The sequence below is a fragment of the Siphateles boraxobius genome, unplaced genomic scaffold, assembly GCF_051911475.1.
Source record: "Siphateles boraxobius isolate OS27281-9 unplaced genomic scaffold, OSU_SipBor_1 6, whole genome shotgun sequence".
In the NCBI taxonomy this organism is placed as follows: domain Eukaryota; kingdom Metazoa; phylum Chordata; class Actinopteri; order Cypriniformes; family Leuciscidae; genus Siphateles; species Siphateles boraxobius.
The window spans coordinates 505,001-526,233 of NW_027509186.1; the positions used below are offsets into that span (position 1 = coordinate 505,001).

General features: G+C 46.2%; 4 non-coding genes across 4 annotated transcripts; all 4 read left to right on the forward strand.

Annotated features, from left to right (window-relative positions):
• Positions 1–335: 335 nt before the first annotated feature.
• Positions 336–407, forward strand: trnah-gug (transfer RNA histidin (anticodon GUG)). The gene has a single exon. It is a non-coding gene; the product is annotated as a tRNA-His (tRNA).
• Positions 408–1,046: 639 nt separating this feature from the next.
• On the forward strand, positions 1,047–1,119 carry trnak-uuu (transfer RNA lysine (anticodon UUU)). Its single transcript has one exon. It is a non-coding gene; the product is annotated as a tRNA-Lys (tRNA).
• Positions 1,120–2,936: 1,817 nt separating this feature from the next.
• On the forward strand, positions 2,937–3,018 carry trnas-aga (transfer RNA serine (anticodon AGA)). The gene has a single exon. It is a non-coding gene; the product is annotated as a tRNA-Ser (tRNA).
• Positions 3,019–3,208: 190 nt separating this feature from the next.
• On the forward strand, positions 3,209–3,280 carry trnah-gug (transfer RNA histidin (anticodon GUG)). Its single transcript has one exon. It is a non-coding gene; the product is annotated as a tRNA-His (tRNA).
• Positions 3,281–21,233: the final 17,953 nt, after the last annotated feature.

Here is a 21,233-nt window from a genome sequence, read left to right on the forward strand (position 1 = left end):
ACAAACGACGTGCCCCTTTCAGCCAGCTTGTAGTCGTGGCTGAGTGGTTAAGGCGATGGACTAGAAATCCATTTGGCTCTCCCCGCGCAGGTTCGAATCCTACCGACTACGTTGACAGCATGCGCCTGCTTTAGTTGGTAACCTTCTGGAGGCCTAGCTTAAACTTTATAAAAGGAAAAACAGAATCCTTTTCTTTTCAGTGACTTCTTCTCCAGAGTCACTGTTACAGGATTACCCTTGAAAAGAGTTATGTTGGTAAGAAACAGTTTTGTCTGCAAGCTAAAGATGACAAGGCCCCATTGTATTGAAGGACACGTCAGGTAGACTGGTAGTTCGCCGTGATCGTATAGTGGTTAGTACTCTGCGTTGTGGCCGCAGCAACCCCGGTTCGAATCCGGGTCACGGCAAGATTTTTTGGGTGCCATTGAAATTGAGCTCCATGTCGCCACCTGTCCTTCAGACTACTCTTTTTGTGCACGGCGCGTGCCCTTGATGTGCTCTGGATGTTCGAGTGAATTGAAACTGGGACCTTCTTTGAAAGCACGAGCTCTCAGGTTCGAACCCTTAGAGAAAATACTGAAAACGAAATGCTCCTATTTATGTGGGAAAAATCTTGCTTCAGAGAGAATATGGTGCGTGTATATTTTCTAATCGCTAGGTGTCAGTAAATTCGCTGGCTGTTACCTAGAGTGCCGCGGGCTTGCTATTTGCTACGAACAACTGCGCCTTTGACACAAGTTTACAATAACGATAAGAGCGCGGCAAGTCAACAGCATTGAAGCGTGTGAAGAGGCTTTCCAGACAAGTAGCAGTGAGTTTTTGTTCTTTTTCCTAGCATTATTTTCCTTTAATTACTATTATCATCAGTCTAATAGGCTGCATTCCCACTAATTTGCAAATATATTTTGACATAGCAGACGTTTTGACGGCCATTCTGAATCTTCGAACAAGGAAACGCAATGCATTGGAGGACACTCTTTTTTCTGCGCCAATACGATTCATTTTGCTGTGCGTTCCGACGCAGCACGCACACTTCTCGAGCAAGAGCCCGGATAGCTCAGTCGGTAGAGCATCAGACTTTTAATCTGAGGGTCCAGAGTTCAAGTCCCTGTTCGGGCGAACGAGCGTCTTTTTGTGGAGCTGTACGTTTTGTTGTTGAGTTCTTGATGATCTACACTGGCCTCCGGCAGCGACGCTGCAAGGCACCAATCCACAAACGACATGCCCCTTTCAGCCAGCTTGTAGTCGTGGCCGAGTGGTTAAGGCGACGGACTAGAAATATATTGGGGTCTCCCCGCGCAGGTTCGAATCCTACCGACTACGTTGACAGCATGCGCCTGCTTTAGTTTGTAACCTTCTGGAGGCCTAGCTTAAACTTTATAAAAGGAAAAACAGAATCCTTTTCTTTTCAGTGACTTCTTCTCCAGAGTCACTGTTACAGGATTACCCTTGAAAAGAGTTATGTTGGTAAGAAACAGTTTTGTCTGCAAGCTAAAGATGACAAGGCCCCTTTGTATTCAAGGACACGTCAGGTAGACTGGTAGCTCGCCGTGATCGTATAGTGGTTAGTACTCTGCGTTGTGGCCGCAGTAACCCCGGTTTGAATTCGGGTCACGGCAAGATTTTCTGGGTGCCATTGAAATTGAGCTCCATGTCACCACCTCTCCTCACCCCGTTCTTCAGACTTCTCTTTTTGTGCACGGCGCGTGCCCTTGATGTGCTCTGGATGTTCGAGTGAATTGAAACTGGGACCTTCTTTGAAAGCACAAGCTCTCAGGTTCGAACCCTTAGAGAAAAGATTGAAAACGAAACGCTCCTATTTATTTCGGAAGAATCTTGCTTCAGAGAGAATATGGTGCGTGTATATTTTCTAATCGCTAGGTGTCAGTACACTCGCTGGCTGTTACCTAGAGTGCCGCGGGCTTGCTATTTGCTACAAACAGGGGCGCAACTACCCAGTGTTAGAGGGGTATGCAGCAACAATTTTGGCGCCCCCCCAATACACACACACATATCATATATATATATATTAACAATGTTAACAAATAATAAAAAGTTACAGAATAAACAGTTACAAACATACACATATACACATACATACACACACACACACACACATATATATATATATATATATATATATATATAATCATATTGTGTGTAGCTGTCATTTGTATCAAAATGATCATCCATCAAATCTTCCTTATCCCAGAAAATGTTCTTTTTTTCTTTGCAAATCCCTGTACTTGTGACAATGACAACAATGATGACATAAATTATGTCAGTGAACAAAAAAAAAAAAAAACAGAAACAGATTTTGTCCAAGTGGTCAACAAAAGCCTCGTTGCTGTTTGCCACTTGATCATACATATTATATAGCACAGATCTTTAAAGAGAGAGAGAGATGTGACCCTAAATACAGCTTCCATGTCACCCAGCAGATGTAACTATAGCTTGTATGTCTGATAGCACAGCTAACATGAACATACATGAATGGTAAAACAAAATCTATTTGTTTCCATGATAAACCAGCCTTATTGCATAAGTCATGTTTTCCAGCTTCTAGTCATTTATTGTGCATGCTACCTTATATTTTCCAGTTGTTATTTTACTTTAATAAAATTGAGATATGTCATGCATGGGATTGGTACCATAAGGTTTAACCAAAATCTAAATGTAGATATCAGCAATATTATTTTGCATTAAGTTAGCAAACATTTGCTGTTAACAATAATATTTGCAAGCCTCCAAGCTTGGTAGCAAATCTACGCATGATTCCATGGTAAACCAGAGAGATTGCATTAGTTGTTTTCCAGATTCTTGTCATTTATTGTACATGCTACCTTATATTTGAGTTCTTGCTGATCTACACTGGCCTCGGGCAGCGACGCTGCAAGGCACCAATGCGCAAACGACGTGGCCCTTTCAGCCAGCTTGTAGTCGTGGCCGAGTGGTTAAGGCTATGGACTAGAAATCCATTGGGGTCTCCCGGCGCAGCTTCGAATCCTGCCGACTACGTTGACAGCATGAGCCTGTTTTAGTTTGTAACCTTCTGGAGGCCTAGCTTAAACTTTATAAAAGGAAAAAAAGTCACTGTTACAGGATTACCCTTGAAAAGAGTTATGTTGGTAAGAAACAGTTTTGTCTGCAAGCTAAAGATGACAAGGCCCCTTTGTATTCAGGGACACGTCGGGTAGACCTGTAGCTCGCCGTGATCGTATAGTGGTTAGTACTCTGCGTTGTGGCCGCAGCAACCCCGGTTCGAATCCGGGTCACGGCAAGATTTTCTGTGTGCCATTGAAATTAAGCTCCATGTCGCCACCTGTCCTCACCCCGTCCTTCAGACTACTCTTTTTGTGCACGGCGCGTGCCCTTGATGTGCTCTGGATGTTCGAGTGAATTGAAACTGGGACCTTCTTTGAAAGCACGAGCTCTCAGGTTCGAACCCTTAGAGAAAAGACTGAAAACGAAATGCTCCTATTTATGTGGGAAGAATCTTGCTTCAGAGAGAATATGGTGCGTGTATATTTTCTAATCGCTAGGTGTCAGTACACTCGCTGGCTGTTACCTAGAGTGCCGCGGGCTTGCTATTTGCTACAAACAACTGCGCCTTTGACACAAGTTTACAATAACGATAAGAGCGCGGCAAGTCAACAGCATTGAAGCGTGTGAAGAGGCTTTCCAGACAAGTAGCAGTGAGTTTTTGTTCTTTTTCCTAGCATTATTTTCCTTTAATTATTATTATCATCAGTCTAATAGGCTGCATTCCCACTAATTTGCAAATATATTTTGACATAGCAGACGTTTTGACGGCCATTCTGAATCTTCGAAGAAGGAAACGCAATGCATTGGAGGACACTCTTTTTTCTGCGCCAATACGATTCATTTTGCTGTCCGTTCCTACGCAGCATGCACGCTTCTTGAGCAAGAGCCCGGGTAGCTCAGTCCGTAGAGCATCAGACTTTTAATCTGAGGGTCCAGGGTTCAAGTCCCTGTTCGGGCGAACGAGCGTCTTTTTGTGGAGCGGTACGTTTTGTTGTTGAGTTCTTGCTGATCTACACTGGCCTCCGGCAGCGACGCTGTAAGGCACCAATCCACAAACGACATGCCCCTTTCAGCCAGCTTTTAGTCGTGGCCGAGTGGTTAAGGCGATATACTAGAAATCCATTGGGGTCTCCCCGTGCAGGTTCGAATCCTACCGACTACGTTGACAGCATGCGCCTGCTTTAGTTTGTAACCTTCTGGAGGCCTAGCTTAAACTTTATAAAAGGAAAAACAGAATCCTTTTCTTTCAGTGACTTCTTCTCCAGTGTCACTGTTACAGGATTACCCCTGAGTTATGTTGGTAAGAAACAGTTTTGTCTGCAAGCTAAAGTTGACAAGGCCCCTTTGTATTCAGGGACACGTCGGGTAGACCGAAAGCTCGCCGTGATCGTATAGTGGTTAGTACTCTGCCTTGTGGCCGCAGCAACCCTGGTTCGAATCCGGGTCATGGCAAGATTTTCTGGGTGCCATTGAAATTGAGCTCCATGTCACCACCTCTCCTCACCCCGTCCTTCAGACTTCTCTTTTTGTGCACGGCGCGTGCTCTGGATGTTCGAGTGAATTGAAACTGGGACCTTCTTTGAAAGCACAAGCTCTCAGGTTCGAACCCTTAGAGAAAAGACTGAAAACGAATCGCTCTTATTTATTTCGGAAGAATCTTGCTTCAGAGAGAATATGGTGCGTGTATATGGTTGGAGATATTGCCTTTGTGTTCAAACCCTGTTCCTCAACGGCATCTGCTGAAGAAAGGGAGTGGACACACTCGTCGATGGCCCCAGAGTACAAGCATTAAAAAAAAGAGTTGGCAGGAAAACTGATAGTGCGCTATAGACATTGGAGATGCACCAGTTCTTGACACAAGAGAACAAGAATGAAAACAAAGAGTGGCAGGAGGGGATGAATCAAGTCCAGTGAAGCAGGCTTTGATCACAGCTGCAAAAATATGGAGCGCTTCACGTATTTGCATGTCATTCTTTCGCTCTGTGCCCATCAATGTTCTCTGGATGCCGGCCAATCAGCAGCTCGGATTGTCGAGCGCTTGTCGAGCGTTTTTTTGGTTTTGGGCCAATCAGCAGCTCGTACCCCTACTTCACGTGTCGGCTGTTCCTCTGGACGCCCCTGCGTCTGTGGGGCGTCCGGCCGACATGCTGTAATAGGGCCCTCACCAAGTGTGGGCTCTACAGGACCATCCGGAGGGTCCTGGACATCGACGGCTGGTACTTGATGGCCACCGAGTACCTGGAGTGCCGTCGGTGTAAGAGGAAGGTAGCTGCCTGGTCGCAGGAGGTCGTGGGTCAGCTGGGAGAGGGGCATCGCGCCCTCTTCCCGGCAATCCTCACCTACAAGTAAGTAGCTGTCTGAACACTGTCACAGTGTGTCTGTGTGTGGCGCCCTCTTGCCGGCAATCCTCACCTACAAGTAAGTACCTGTCTGAACACTGTCACAGTCCATGCGGCGGTCCATACACTACCTCAGCGTCATGGAGCCCTTCACGTCGCGAGGTGTCGTGCGCATGTGCACCCCACCACCAAAACCGCCACCCGTGCCCCAGTACGCATGGCTGTTAATGGTGTACTGCCACGACATCCTCTCCCGCCTGGAGGACGTGAAGGCCCGGGTCACCTCCGTCTTTGGAACGGTTTTGAAGATGGATTCGACCAAGAAGGTAAATGTGGTGCTATGTATGTATAAATATATATGTATATAAATGTGGTGCGGAGTATCACGCTCTAGCTATGTGCGTGCAGCCTTACTGAGATGCTTTATTCTTTCAAACAGGTGACCCGGAAGCTCGCCGGTGCTGCTGCCCAGAACGCAGCGTGGGCAACGAACGTCGGCAACGAGCAAGGACAGGTGCTCATGTCCGTGCTCACGGACGCCGAGGGTGCCGGCCTGTTGCCCATGGCTGCGGGGTTAATGCGGCAGTATCGGGACGCTGGGGTGGAGCCGCCTCAGCTCCTCTACGTCGACCGGGACTGTTGTTCGTCCCACGGGGGATCCAAGACAGCTGACATGTTCGGGAAGTGGGACAAGCTGGTGGTCCGGCTGGACATCTGGCACCTGATGCGGCGGTTCGCGTCAGGTGCGTTGTGGCAAAAACAATAATTAAACAAACAGCATCACAGTAAGAGACATCATGGTTCCATAACTTGATATAACATGCATTTTTCCATAACAGGTGTCACCACCGAGAGCCACCAGCTGTATAAACCCTTCCTGCAGCAGCTGTCTTCGTGCATCTTCTTGTGGGACCCAGGGGACGCAGCCCGGTTGCTCAAGGCGAAGAAGAGGATGCTTGAGGCGCAGGGGATGACCTTCTCGTCCGACGCCGGAGTGTGGAGGCACGTCAGCCGCAAGAATATTGCTCTCCATTGCCGTCGCTGCACGCGTGGAGCGGCGGAGACGGAGCGGCTGATCGGTGACCTCCTGGAAACCTTCGGCGGTGCCAACGGACGAGACACCATGGGGATTTCCCTGCTGGACCAAGACCGCATCCAGAAGATCTGGACGGAGCAGCGGCGCCACCTCCATTGCATCCAGGACCCGCCGGGCGTGGAGCTGTACACTGAGACCAGCAGGATGACCAAGGGGGGGATCAGCCTGCCGGTGTACCGTTGTGCACGAGGCTCCACGTCCCTGGAGTCGTTCCACCTGCATCTCAACCGCTTCATTCCAGGTATGTTTCACATGCTTCCCTGTCATGTCAATCTTTCACTGTCATCGACTCGCTGTCATTCACATTGTGTGCACTGAATAAACTGCTAAACAGATCTGTGTTCCTCCTCAGGAGAAAGTGCCAATGCCTGGACCTTCCAGGCATTTCTCCTGGAGGGGTTGACGCGGTGGAACGCCGACAGGGCGGCGTCCGTGGCACAGGAGGGACGGCCGCTGATCCGCTCCTACAATGGCCCCCTGCAGCACTCCCTTGACCAGCTCAGCCAAAGGGTGCTTGGCACGAATGTGGTCAAGGATTACACCAAGCCCAGGGAGTACACGGGTAAGAACACTCAAGCCACCGCGCTTACACCTGTCCACACTGAATGATATTTGTACCAGACTGACTGATGCGATTTGTGTTGTTGTACTTCAGGGGAACTCATCGGCATCGAGTACCTGTACTCCCAGACGGGCAGAGTGCTGCAGGACGTCAGCTTGGACCTTGACATTCCGGACGCGGGGGGGGGGGGCGTTCCCCAACTTGTCGAGGATGACGAGCTCGCAGACGGCCCGCAGGAGGTGGAGGACCTCACCCTGCCTGGCGAGTTCCCAGCTCCTCAGACGGACCCGCGGTCAGGGCGACCGGCTGACGCACCCGTGCCCGAGCCATCCAGTCCGACCGGTGCCCACGAGCCCGCACCCCACTCCCCCGGCCGGTCCTCGCCAGAGCCTCAGCAGGCTGCTGAGGTAAGCACGCCACCTCTTTGTGGTCTGCGACTGCAGTGCATCTCGCATCACCAAAAACTGCGCTCGCTCTGTTCCATCCAACTGACTTATTGTTTTCCATCTCTTCTTGTGTGTCTGCAGGACTACAGAGGACCGGATGACCAGCCGGGGTACCTGGCCGTGGTCCAGTTGGCCACGGCCTTGGTGGGGTTGGGTCACGACCCGGCCTTGTCCGAGGGGAGGGTAGACGAGCTTAACAGGCTCTACGAGGCCCTGTCACCGTACGACAGGGCCCGAGTAGTTTACCCTCCCCGCTACAGGGACAGGCCAGCTCAGGGGCGCTTCATGGCAGCCAAGCCAAGCCCCACCAGTATACCTGGTGTGGAAAGCTTGAGACGGTAAAGCTACGCTTCCATCATACATTTCCCTGGTGTACAAACAAGCTGCTTTATGTAATGTTGCCCATTATCATGCTCATATCTGTCATTGTTTTTGTCCATTGTCCACAGCTGCCTGGTCAGAGAGACCTCTGGACCTGCCAGCAGTCCCAGCGCAAGCCGGCTGGTAGAGGCAGTATGCACCCAGCTCTGCCGCTTGATCCCCTCGGGCAGCCGTGCGCGCGGTGCCCGGAGGTCGCGGTGGGACAGCATACTGCTTCGGTACCAGCACATCCGGGACCTTGTGCTGGGCCACCAGAGGCTGATGGCTCGGGCGCCCATACAGCTCTTTGAGCTGAACGCCAGGACCCTCTCGCTATTGTATGTTTGATGCTTTTGATGTTATGGTAATGACATGCTTGAATGGCATGCTCTCAAAATTGAACATGTAACTAAAAAACTACGTTGAAATCCGTTTTCAGGTTCACCAGGATGCAGCGGGAGAAGGAGAGGACTGTGCTAGCTTCAGGCGTTGCAGCAGAGGGACGACCACCAGCGGCAGCGGGTTCGGTGCCGTGCCCAGCAACAGCGGTGGATCGTTCTCCGGCAGCAGCAACAGGCCAGGCGAGGACGGCAGCGCCAAGGGCGGCGGGACCTCTGGCAGCAGCACCGGCTGTGGCAGCACCGGTGCCTGTTCTGCCAGCGCCAGTGCGCCCACTGGCGCCTTTACCGCATGCCCCCTCAGCTGTTGTCCTGGCCATACCACCGGCTGCTGCAGCTGCAACAGGACCTTTTCCGGCAACACAGCCTCTCTTTCTGGACCTCTCACTGCCCCAGCAGAGTGTGAGGGTGCTCCCCATCCCAACGCTCCCTCTGACAACGCCAGCCCCACACGTCCTCTCGCTGCCGCTGGCCGCCGCACATCACGCCGGCCCTCGGCTGCCTGCACCACCTCCTGCTCCCCCTCCTCAGCCTCGCTCTGCGTACAAAACTGAATGGCTGAGGAGGAAGAGGGCTGAGCAGAGGGCAGCGGCAGGAGCAGTCGTCGCTGCCCGGGCCGGCGTGCCACAAGAACAAAAGTGCAGGAGATGCGGCCAGCCAAAGCGGAGGGAGACCGGACACACCCGCTACAGCAATGTACATTTTTGCTCTGCCGCCGCGGCGGGTAAGAGTGTGGAGGACTGACTGAGGGAGATGAAGGACCAGGGTCGAGCTCCGGACTGATTTCGCATTCTCGCTGGGGCAGGTGTATATAGTTGTTTCAGTGTTTGTTTGTTTTTTAAAGACATTGACTTTACCCTCCACAAGGACCGGGACCTTGCCGCGGTGTGGAGGCTTCCTACAAACACCGGTCCACACCTGCCACAACTTTTCTACAGCAAAAAAAACATTGTGTATCCCATTCACACCTGTACAACATTGCCATGCCTTTGTACTATTCTGATTCTTTGCACTGACAAGTTATACGGGCCTATACTGTGTGTGTATGCTGCCTATCATATGGCTTAAGAAAAAGAAAAGAAAACATTGTCTGTCCCATTTACACCTGTATAACACATTCACACCTGTATAACACATTGTCATGCATTTGTGCTGTTGTGATTTTATGCGTTGACAAGTTACATAGGCCTTTTGGACATGTGGGTATGTTCAATAATGTGGTCACTGTCTTTGGAGTTACGTCCAGTTGCCACTGGCTCTGTTGCCGCCGCGTTGGTACTTCACACTGTATGCTGCTGCTTTATGTATCCATGCATGTGTGTAATGAGCCCTTATACTATGCGTCTGTCTGCTGTGATTTATGTGGTTTAAAATAAGAGGAATGAAGCCTTGTGCCACTGTTTTGCATCACTACCACTGTTCTGCATCTCGCCCCAGAATGTTTATGCCATGTGTCTGCTCTGATGCTCTATTTTTATTATTATTATTACTATCATCATCATCATCATCATCATCAAAATCATCATCATCATGTTTTATTGTATTGTAGTTTGAAATAAATAATCTATTTCACACTGTAGTCTACTGCTGCTGTGTTTGGTGTTTTCTGCATCTATACATCATCATCATCATCATCATCATCATCAACAACAACAACAACATCAACAACAACAGATATTTAATTGATATTTTTTTTACTGAAGAAAAAGGTGAAACGAATAATACACGGCATGTAACTTTTATTTATACATCGAAATAAAATTATTGACATAATATAAATGTAATATAATGTTTAACATAACAAATTGTAATATATATGCAGAAAAAGGTGAAACAATATAAATACAATATATCTATGCAGAAAAGGGTGAAACAATATAAAAAGGGGAAACAATATGAATACAATATATTATTTAACATACATTTTAATAAGGTGACACAATATAAATACAATATAATGTTTAACACAACAGATTTGAATAAAAGGTGAAACAAATAATACACAGCATGTTACTTTTATGTATACACATGAAATAGGCATAATATGAATATAATAGTGTGTAATATAATGTTTAATATTTGTGCTTCGGTCGGGATTCGATCCTGCGTTTTGATGGTGTCTCGTTTGTACCGCGTTTGTGCGACTGGGCATGCGCGAAGGCACTAATGCGCATGCGCGACAACAGAGAAGAACGATGGCTGAGCTTTTCCCAGGGGCTATGTTAATCTGCTCTGTATCAATCCAATTTTAGTATATATGCTGCCTTAGCAAGCACAAGTTTGGTGCCCAGCTCAAGGCATATCTACACCTCGGGTTCCAGCGAGCTATCACCAAGGTGGTAGGGCCCAGCGAGCCATCTCGCCTCTGCATACCTTTGCTTGACACAATGATTGATGCAAAAGCTCAATCAGTTTAGGAATAGGACACCTTAGAGCTTTAGGGTTCATAAATGGCCAATTCCACCATGATGTATGAGAGCATCTACTGAAAGAATGGGTTGGGCAGACTTATGGATGGTACCAAAATACAAGCTCTGAATGGGCTGTGTCCTCCAGGTTTTCGAGAAAAAACCGAGTTGGCAGAAAAACGGAAAGTGCTTAGCGGATGGTGACAGAATCAACACAAAGTGAGCATTTAATGTTGTGTTTAGACCATTGTCTTTATATCTGGCATTTATAACCACCTATCTTGTGGAACTGCGTTATTTGGACCAGTAACATTAAAATGATCACTTATTTTAAGGTGGATAAAAACATGTGTACAAAATGTTTTGAGCAAATGTATCACATAGTCACACATAGACGTCAAGATTTTGCATATGATTCACAACAACGGTGACAACCAAAACAAAAAAGCTTGGGAATCAAGGATGTTTTGTACTTTGAAAGCTACCCATCATGCATTGCAGCATGAAGCTTTTTTTTATTGTCACCATTGTTGTGAATCATACGCAAAATCTTGATCTCTGTGTTTGACTGTATGATGCATTTTCTCATAACATTGTGTAAGCATGCTTTTCTTTTATCCACCTTCAAATAAGTGATCAAACTAATGGTATTGGACCAAATAATGCAGTTCCACAAGATTGGTGGTTATAAATGCCTGATATAAAGACAAAAGTCTAAACACAACATTAAATGCTCACTTTGTGATGATTTTATCATCATCAACGAGGAGCTGATGACAGTCGATCTTACTTTTTCTTGGCTTTCTCTGCCACAACAATGGTGTTATACAAACACACAGTTACAACAGCCACGGTAAAGTTAAAGTAAGAAGAACTGGGACCAAGAGCCCAACTAAAGCAAACACTCATCACCACAATGGTTACTTAAAATAAAACATGATGTTGAAAATATGTCCACAATGGCCACATTTGAACTAGTTTTTAAACTGGTACGAAGGTTCGATGGACGTCTATATCGGACGTGCAGAACACGTCAAAAAAAGACGTCATAAAAACGTTCATTCTGGCTCCTCAGTGGACGTCTTTTCAACGTCCGACTTTTGTGACAAAGACGTTGAAAAGACGTCTTTTGGACATCATGTTGTTTAGTGGGTACTCCGTTGCCAACCAACACTAGCAGAGCTAGCTTCTCTCTACCCCATGCCTTGTCAACAAAATTATTCTAGTCGTGATTTCTAGTGTTTAATCCTAGGTACGAGAGACAGATGTGTTGAAAACGTCAATGAGTACATGAAGCGTCGGACATCAAATGTTTTATTTAGCTACAAGTCCAACGCATACTAGAATCCTTGATGTTCAGCTCAGGGGAAAAGATGTAACGTTAGTTCACTGCACAGGATGGGAATGGAATCCTATTCCTCCTTCCCAAATGCCCCCTCGCCCAAAGAGTGAACTGCCGGTACGCTGTTAACCTTAACAGTCTGAGAAGAGGATATAAGTTAGCCTAGCCTAGCCCAGTTGCCAATTCGTAAAATACACTGTTACATACCAGCTACTTATGGGGCGCTCCAGCGTCTCAGCTCGGACATCCCTTAGAGATAGCATAGCCTCCTCCAACATGTCTCTCTCACCGCACAGCATCCGAAATGAACGGTGCATGGTGATGCATTTTCGCCGATCAATAAATGTTCCAGGTTGACCTCTCTGCAACAGTTCGACTCCGGTGCAGTGTCCATGCTCCGGCAGCGCCCGCGCCCACACACTTCCCCCAAACGATCCTGTACTGTATGTGGAGCCTGAAACTGGTTCAGATTTTTAGTTACTCTTGCTTTCATATTATAGTTTGAATTCATTTTCTACAATATTTATTTCATAATTTAATTAAAAATTAAAAGGTTTTTAATTAAAAATTAATAACAACCTGATAAAAAAAATTGGACCAGGCACAGGGTCAGAGTGTTTGCAAAAACAGGTATTTCATTTTACTTTAAAGGATCATTCAAACAAAATGTTAGTGCAACTCTGTTAAGGAATGCTAAATTATACTCACTGTATTTTTACTTCAGGTGACTATGAAACTGCAAAGAAGTGGTCCAAAAGAGCAGCTGTGCAGTCTTCTGTGGAGAGCTCTGATGATGTTCCCAAGAGAAAAAAACGACCAGTGTGTCTCAGCAGCTCTGATGGAGGTATGAACCTGAGCATGTGAAATAAGTTTACAAGTAAACAATTAAAGTAATTCTAAAATCATTTTTATTCATTTTTTTAAAAGATACTTCTTCAGTACCTCACCCCAAAAAGAAGAGCCGGGTGAACTGTACATCAACTGGTAGGCCTTTCTTAGTTTTAATTATTTTACTTTACCACTTGTGCACAATTTCATATTAAAAAGTGTTTGGGGGTTTTCAGAATACCAAAATTTCATTAGTTGATTGATACCAATACCAGTACATTTCATCGTTTTTCGTTTGTTCCTATTTTTCAGTAATTACCTTCTAATTTACAGTGGAACCTCAGCTGCCATTTCCCCGAGCATTTAAACCCAACAAACAAACCACACTAACACCAGCAAGACCTGAAGATTATACCATTCTTGATGCATCATTAAGACCAGTGCCTCCTAGAGACATCCAGAAGAATGGTAAATGCAAAACATAATTTGAAACTTAGTTTTTACCTTTATTTGAATGAATCAATCTTGATTCTCCCAGATCAACTCCTGAGTTACTCACTCAGAGAATCATCAGCATTGAGAGTGAGATGAAGGCGATGAGGAGCTCAACAGCAGCCCTGTATGAACTGTGCTCGTGCCCTGGGTGATGGGACTAGTCAGCGAGTGGAGGAGATGAGCCTTGATGTGTGTGCCACTATGGAGGAACTCCTCTCTCTCTCGAAAGAAAAAATGAAGAGGAGACATTTCGGAATAGTGTGGTATGTTAATAGTGAACTATCCGTGAAATGCCAAAAAAGTGTTAGAATTAAGTTAAATAACAAAAGTTATTACCATTTTGAAAATGTATTCCATCTTGTAGACACACCATTTAAGTCTTGTTGGAGGTCCAAACCCTGGGGAAAACACCCGTAGGGTGATGCGGGCACTGGCCTCCTACAGTGTCTGGAAGGAGTTTAGTCTGAAGGGGAAGAAAGGGAAGAGCAAGTCCTATATGTTAGTGACACAAAAAACATGTATTACCAGTACTTTTTTAACCATTGCTGCATATTTAAGGAATTTAATATTACAGAGGCAGTGATGATGTCCAATCCTAGAATCCAGCAAGCAACAGTGGAGGACATTGTGGCAGACACACTTAAGCTCCAGCAAGCTGTCAGAATGTAAGCTCCTTTGGTGCAGTTTTCTATAAAATAGTTATTATATTCTAATTACATAATTAAAAAAAAAAGGGAGATTACATGTTTGTCAGGAACCAATCAGACACCACATCCTTCACAACACAACGATCACTCTCACCAGAATTCTAATCACCTGCACCTGTTCACAATCAATAGCCTCTGAATAAAAACACTCACCACAGCTTCATTCACCGTCAAGCCTCCAACAGGAACAGACCATTTCCCGCTGTCTACCAAAGTCTATCTCCTCGTCATCGCCGACCAAGTAACGTATACTCACCTGTGTATTACTGACCTCTGCATTCCTGTTCCACTGTCTTCAGACATCCTACCCGAGTCCTGGTTTCCTGCATTTCCTGTCTGGATCCCTGTTCCCTAGAATCCTGTATTTTCCTGAGTCCCTGTGTTCACGCCGAGTTGTCTCATCCACGACGACACCTGAAAGAGAAAAGACACAAGTATGAATGATCTGTGACCGCTTGACATCCAATTAACCTGAAGAGGACCTGCTCACCTGTTATCTGCCCCGCACGTAGAGACCCTCACCGCATCTGCACCTGAACTCTGAGAATACTCACCTATGCACTTGTGTCACGTTCAATAAAGCTGTGTTTGGATTCACTTACCTCTGTCTCCTTGCCTGTATCCTGACAGAAGGCTTGACCAACTACCGCTATGGATCCAACACAACCGCCAATCGATGTGGCGAGTTCGTGTCCTCAGCCCACCGCCACTTCCGCGAACCCCACTTCCACGCTAGTATGCATTGCTAGCCCCGCTTCCCGACCAGCGCCCTTCTCTGGCCGGGCGGAGGATTGCAATGGCTTCATATTGCAGTGTTCGCTCATCTTTGACCAGCAACCTCATCAATTCCCCACAGATCGTTCGCGAATCTCTTTCATCATCAAGCAGTTATCTGGAACAGCATTGAGATGGGCTGAATCGCTGTGGGCACAGGAGACTGAGGTTATCAGGTCACTACAAAATTTCATAAATCATTTCAAGGAAGTTTTCGGCCAACCAGTCAGTGATTCCACCATCAGTGATAAGTTAATTCAACTCCGTCAAGGAAAAAGACCCGTTTCAGAGTACTCCATTGAATTCCGGACTCTGGCTTCAGTGAGCGGTTGGAACGAAAAGGCTCTCTTGGCTGTTTATCGCGGCGGACTAAATCCTGCACTTCGTCTCCAAATGGCGATCTATGATGATAACCTGGGACTAGAGAAATTCATACAGCAAACTCTCCGTGTTCATCAACGATCTCAGAGCTGCTATCGAGATGCTCGACTTTCTCATGTCACATCCCCTCATGTCCTCGCAAACCATGAGTCTGAAAAACCCCCTGAGGAAATGCAAGTCGATGCTCATCGACTCACCCAAGCTGAACGCTCTCGTCGCAGAGAAATGAAGTTATGTCTGTACTGTGGTGGTAAAGGTCATTTTCGATTTTCATGTCTCTTTCGGCCACCTCAGATGACGGTAAGCTCCGTTCTGGATCACCACGATGTATCGACCCCGCTCACTATCTCTGTAACCTTGAAAATCCTAAATTCCCATGTATCTGCAACAGCCATCGTCGATTCCGGATCAGCGGGGAACTTCATATCAGGACGGCTCAGCGAGAAACTTAACCTCAGGAAGGTCGACATTCCCAAGCCATATTCCATCCATGGAGTGACCGGCGAACCCATTAACAAGGGGTATGTGACATCTCAAATAACACCCATCCAGTTGTCTATTGAAAAGCTTCACCATGAAATGTTCGAACCTTTCATTCTACAAAATAGCCAAACAGACATCATCCTCGGCCGTCCATGGCTAATCCGTCACCAACCTACCATTAATTGGCAGTCCGGCAAGATAATCAGTTGGGGATGTCATTGCTCGCTTAAGAAAAGCACACACTCTGCTCCCCCAGCCACGGAACCTAAGAAAGTGCTCACTGTGAGTTCCACCTCCATCGAGAGTCCCACGGAGAATCTGTCCACAAATATTCCCTCTTGTTATTCCTCGTTCTCTGACATATTTAACCCTGTTACTGCCTCCAACTTGCCACCCCATAGACCATGGGATTGCGCCATTGATCTGGTCCCCGATGCATCGATTCCTAAGGGAAAAATCTACTCACTCTCCATTCCTGAGCAAGAATCTATGCGGAAATACATCGAGGAAGCGTTACAACAGGGTTACATTCGTCCCTCTACATCCCCTGCGGCCGCTAGTTTCTTTTTTGTTGCCAAAAAGGATGGAGGGTTAAGACCTTGTATCGATTACAGAGCCCTGAACCAAATCACTGTCAAATTCAGTTACCCACTACCTCTCATCCCAGCAGCCCTCGAACAGCTCAGAGAAGCCAAGATCTTCACCAAATTGGATCTGAGGAGTGCATACAATCTGGTCAGAATCAGAGAAGGGGATGAGTGGAAAACTGCTTTCATCACGCCTTCAGGGCACTATGAATACCTGGTCATGCCGTATGGGTTGGTAAACGCTCCCTCCGTTTTCCAGAGTTTCATGGACGAGGTACTCCGAGACTACCTGGGGCAATTTGTGTTGGTGTATATTGATGATATTCTGATTTATTCCAAGAACCCTGTTGAACACCAACATCATGTGGCCCTGGTACTCCAGAGACTCAGAGAGTTTACCTTGTTTCTAAAGGCAGAGAAGTGTACGTTTCACCAGACTAACGTCGAATTCCTGGGATACCAACTCAGTGAAAGAGGTGTAGAAATGGATAAGCGAAAGACCGAAGCCATCATGTCCTGGCCCACTCCACAGTCGGTGAAAGAGCTCCAGAGGTTCCTCGGTTTTGCAAATTTTTACCGACGGTTCATACACCGATACAATTTCTTGACAGCTCCTCTGACCTCCCTGTTAAAGGGAAAACCGAAGGTGTTACTTTGGACCCCAGAAGCAGAGCGTGGTTTTAACTCCCTCAATGCCGCTTTCACCACTGCACCCTTGCTCCACCATCCAGATCCAGAGAAGGTATTTGTGGTGGAGGTAGATGCCTCCACTACCGGGGTGGGAGGAATTCTGTACCAGTACTCGGGTTCACCCTCCAAGACCATACCTTGCGCGTTCTTTTCCAAGAAATTATCTACGGCAGAGATCAACTACGACATTGGAAACCGGGAGCTTTTGGCTGTGAATCTTGCCTTGGAGGAATGGAGGCATTGGTTAGAGGGGGCGAAACATCCATTCCTAGTACTAACGGATCATAAGAATCTTCAGTACTTGAGAGATGCGAAAAGACTGAATCCACGTCAGGCCCGATGGGCATTGTTTTTCACCCGGTTCCATTTCAAGATTTCATATCGCCCAGGCTCCAAAAATACTAGAGCGGATGCCCTCTCACGCATCCATGCCCCAGAGATCCCGAGGGAGGAACCTGAGGCCATCCTGCCTGAGAAGTTGTTTGTCAACCCCATCCAGTGGGAGATCAACGAGCAATTATTGGAGCTGTCCCGACAACAACCTCGAGTTCCAGGATGTCCCCCCGAGAAAATTTACGTCCCAGAGGACTTCCGAAACTCTCTCATTGCTTCAGCTCACTCCTCCGTAGGCACAGGTCATCCTGGCATAAGCAAAACGTCCACAACTTTCCAACTCAAGTACTGGTGGCCCAATATGCAGCAAGACATCACCACGTTTATACAGGGTTGTATCCCATGTGCCATGTCCAAAGTCCCCAGGAATCTCCCTGTGGGTAAATTAGTACCGCTCCCAGTCCCACATAGGCCCTGGTCCCACATTGGGGTAGATTTCGTTACGGATCTACCAGCATCCGATGGAAACACCTGTATCCTTGTCGCCATCGATCGGTTCTCCAAAGCATGCAGACTAATCCCTCTGAAGGGACTCCCTACGGCCTTTGTCACTGCTGAACTTCTGATGGAGCATGTGTTTCGGAACTACGGCATCCCAGAGGACATCGTGTCTGACAGGGGACCCCAATTTATCTCCCGAGTTTGGCGAGCTTTTTTCACTCTCATGAACGTGACCGTAAGCCTGTCATCAGGGTACCATCCACAAACAAATGGCCGAACCGAACGGAAAATCCAAGATGTAGGACGTTTCCTGCGTACCTTCTGCCACTCCAACCAAAACATCTGGAGTCGTTATCTCATCTGGGCAGAGTACGCACAAAATTCCCTCAGACAGTCATCCACGCAACTAACTCCTTTCCAGTGTGTGTTGGGTTACCAACCTCCATTGTTTCCATGGTCCGGCGAACCCTCAGAAGTACCAGCAGTAAACAAGTGGTTTCAAGAAAGCGAAGGAGTGTGGAATCAAGCCCATCATCACCTTCAGCAAGCAGTGAATCGCCAACGGCATTTTGCAGATGCTCACCGCCGTCAGACTCCTGAATATCAACCCGGACAGTAAGTAAGTCTCCACTAAAGACATCCGTCTACGTCAACCTTGCCGCAAACTCAACCCCAGATACATCGGAGCTTTCCCCATCGTAAGACAAGTAAACCCAGTCACCTACCAACTCCGCCTACCTCCAGAACATCGAATCCATCCCACGTTTCACGTCTCCCTCCTGAAACCTCACCACCCACCTGTACCCAACTCAGCCACGGAACCAATCCCTGAGGATAACCCCCCGATACCGCCTATTGAACCAGAACCCATCTATTTGATAAAGGAAATATTGGACTCCCGACGTCGAGGTGTTCGGATTGAATATCTGATAGATTGGGAGGGGTATGGACCTGAAGAAAGATGTTGGGTACCCCGGAACGACGTCCTTGATCCCAATCTGCTCCGAGAATTTCACGCTCAATAACCTGACAAACCTGCACCACGGCCCAGAGGTAGACCACCACAACGTCGGGGTCCAAGATCCGCTGGCGCGGACTCTGGAGGGGGGGGGGGGTAATGTCAGGAACCAATCAGACACCACACCCTTCACAACACAACGATCACTCTCACCAGAATTCTAATCACCTGCACCTGTTCACAATCAATAGCCTCTGAATAAAAACACTCACCACAGCTTCATTCACCGTCAAGCCTCCAACAGGAACAGACCATTTCCCGCTGTCTACCAAAGTCTATCTCCTCGTCATCGCCGACCAAGTAACGTATACTCACCTGTGTATTACTGACCTCTGCATTCCTGTTCCACTGTCTTCAGACATCCTACCCGAGTCCTGGTTTCCTGCATTTCCTGTCTGGATCCCTGTTCCCTAGAATCCTGTATTTTCCTGAGTCCCTGTGTTCACGCCGAGTTGTCTCATCCACGACGACACCTGAAAGAGAAAAGACAAGTATGAATGATCTGTGACCGCTTGACATCCAATTAACCTGAAGAGGACCTGCTCACCTGTTATCTGCCCCGCACGTAGAGACCCTCACCGCATCTGCACCTGAACTCTGAGAATACTCACCTATGCACTTGTGTCACGTTCAATAAAGCTGTGTTTGGATTCACTTACCTCTGTCTCCTTGCCTGTATCCTGACAATGTTCAGTTCACTTAGTACTTTTGTTTTACTAAAAGTAGAAACAATGTGAAGTTGACCGTTTAGTCACTGGTTTGATTTACTTAAAGTTGCACAAACAAAGAACATCTGACTGTACATGTGAGTGGAGCATTTCACAGTCTGTCGTTTAGGTCAGTTAGGCTTGGGGTAGGTTTGAATTTTAATTATTCCAATTCCGCTCATTCGAATCTAATTAACGGTAATTTAGGTAAAACAAAAGTTTGGATCTCGTGCTATAAGCTAACATGATTAGCGCATCTCACCTCGTCATAATTTACATATAGTTGACATCTGACAATCCTAACAACAAATAAAATATCAAAATGAAAAATATAATTCATGGTTACTCACATAGAGCGCAGCTGGAGTTTTTTCTTATATCGTTCAACAACTGCCGAACAACCGTCCTTCTTCATTTGGTGTAATGGCGGGTTGCGAACCAACATCAATAGGTGCATGTCGCCACCTACTGTCATGAAGTGTGAAGAGAACTGGTTCTCACGTAATCCCTATATCCGATTTTGTAATCCACTAATCCTAATAAACTCACTATTGCATTTATTTGTTTCCTGCATTTTAACCATTTAGTAAATACAATTACTGGATTTATAGTATATTTATAGTTATCTTACATGATTAATATAATGAAACCATCATATTTTAAATAAATTATATTGACCAGCTGAATCTAACATTTAATTTCAACAAACGTAAAAGTCAAATGAAAAAAATTATGTGCAATTAATTGTATAAAACTGAAATAGGCTACTTTTCATTTTGCAGCAGAAAGACCAGAGAAAATGTGTGCAGCAGCAAGATGAAGATGATGAAACACTCCTACTTTTGGAAAACAAATAAGACTTTTTGATTTTTTTGTTGTTGAAATTTTCGTATTTTTTTCCTTAAAGTAAGATCAAATTAATTAAAATTAATGTATATGCCAAATTTTCACTTCTCAATAACTTGTTAACATTTAATATATATATATGTTAAAAATTATATGTTAATTATTTATTATCTTGAGGTGGAGAATGTCATTAACTAACTGCTGATTATTAAATGATATAAATGTTTTCTAGTTGATTGATTCTCGAGGCACACATGTGTGTGACACATTGATGCATGCGGTGCATACACACAATAGTACAGGTAACACTGAATAAATGCTGATTAAATGTATGCAGTGTTTTTTTTTGTTGTTTTTACGTGGTATTTCGGTCGTTGTTACGACTAAAACGGTCCTTTGATGTTACCTCCTCAGAACATACCAGTTAGGCAATTGAGACGTAGGGCCTACTCATCACGTTCTTGCTGACGTACCACAATAACGTTGCCACGACGAATACAGGAATCACAAGGTTACGTGCTGGAACGTTATTTGGCACGTCGTTACGACGAATATGGGCCGGTCCTGTTACGTCTTCACAACGTAACTGTGTTAGCTGGGATATATGATAGCTAGCTAGTAAGTTAGGGTAGCTAGGTAATAAATGTTATATATCCTTAAGTTTGTGATTAGTTTATTTATTTAACCTTTTAAGGGTCCGACGGGTCGTCATCGGTACGTCACATATTATTGCGCAATAACTTCGCGATATACAAAAACGCAAAAATTATAAGCTAAACATATCATATATCGTTAGAAAGCTGAAACTCTTGTGATTCGAACGATGTAAACCATTTTAATATAGACTTAACACAGCGGGTGCAATCGGTGTATTTGTCAGACCACCT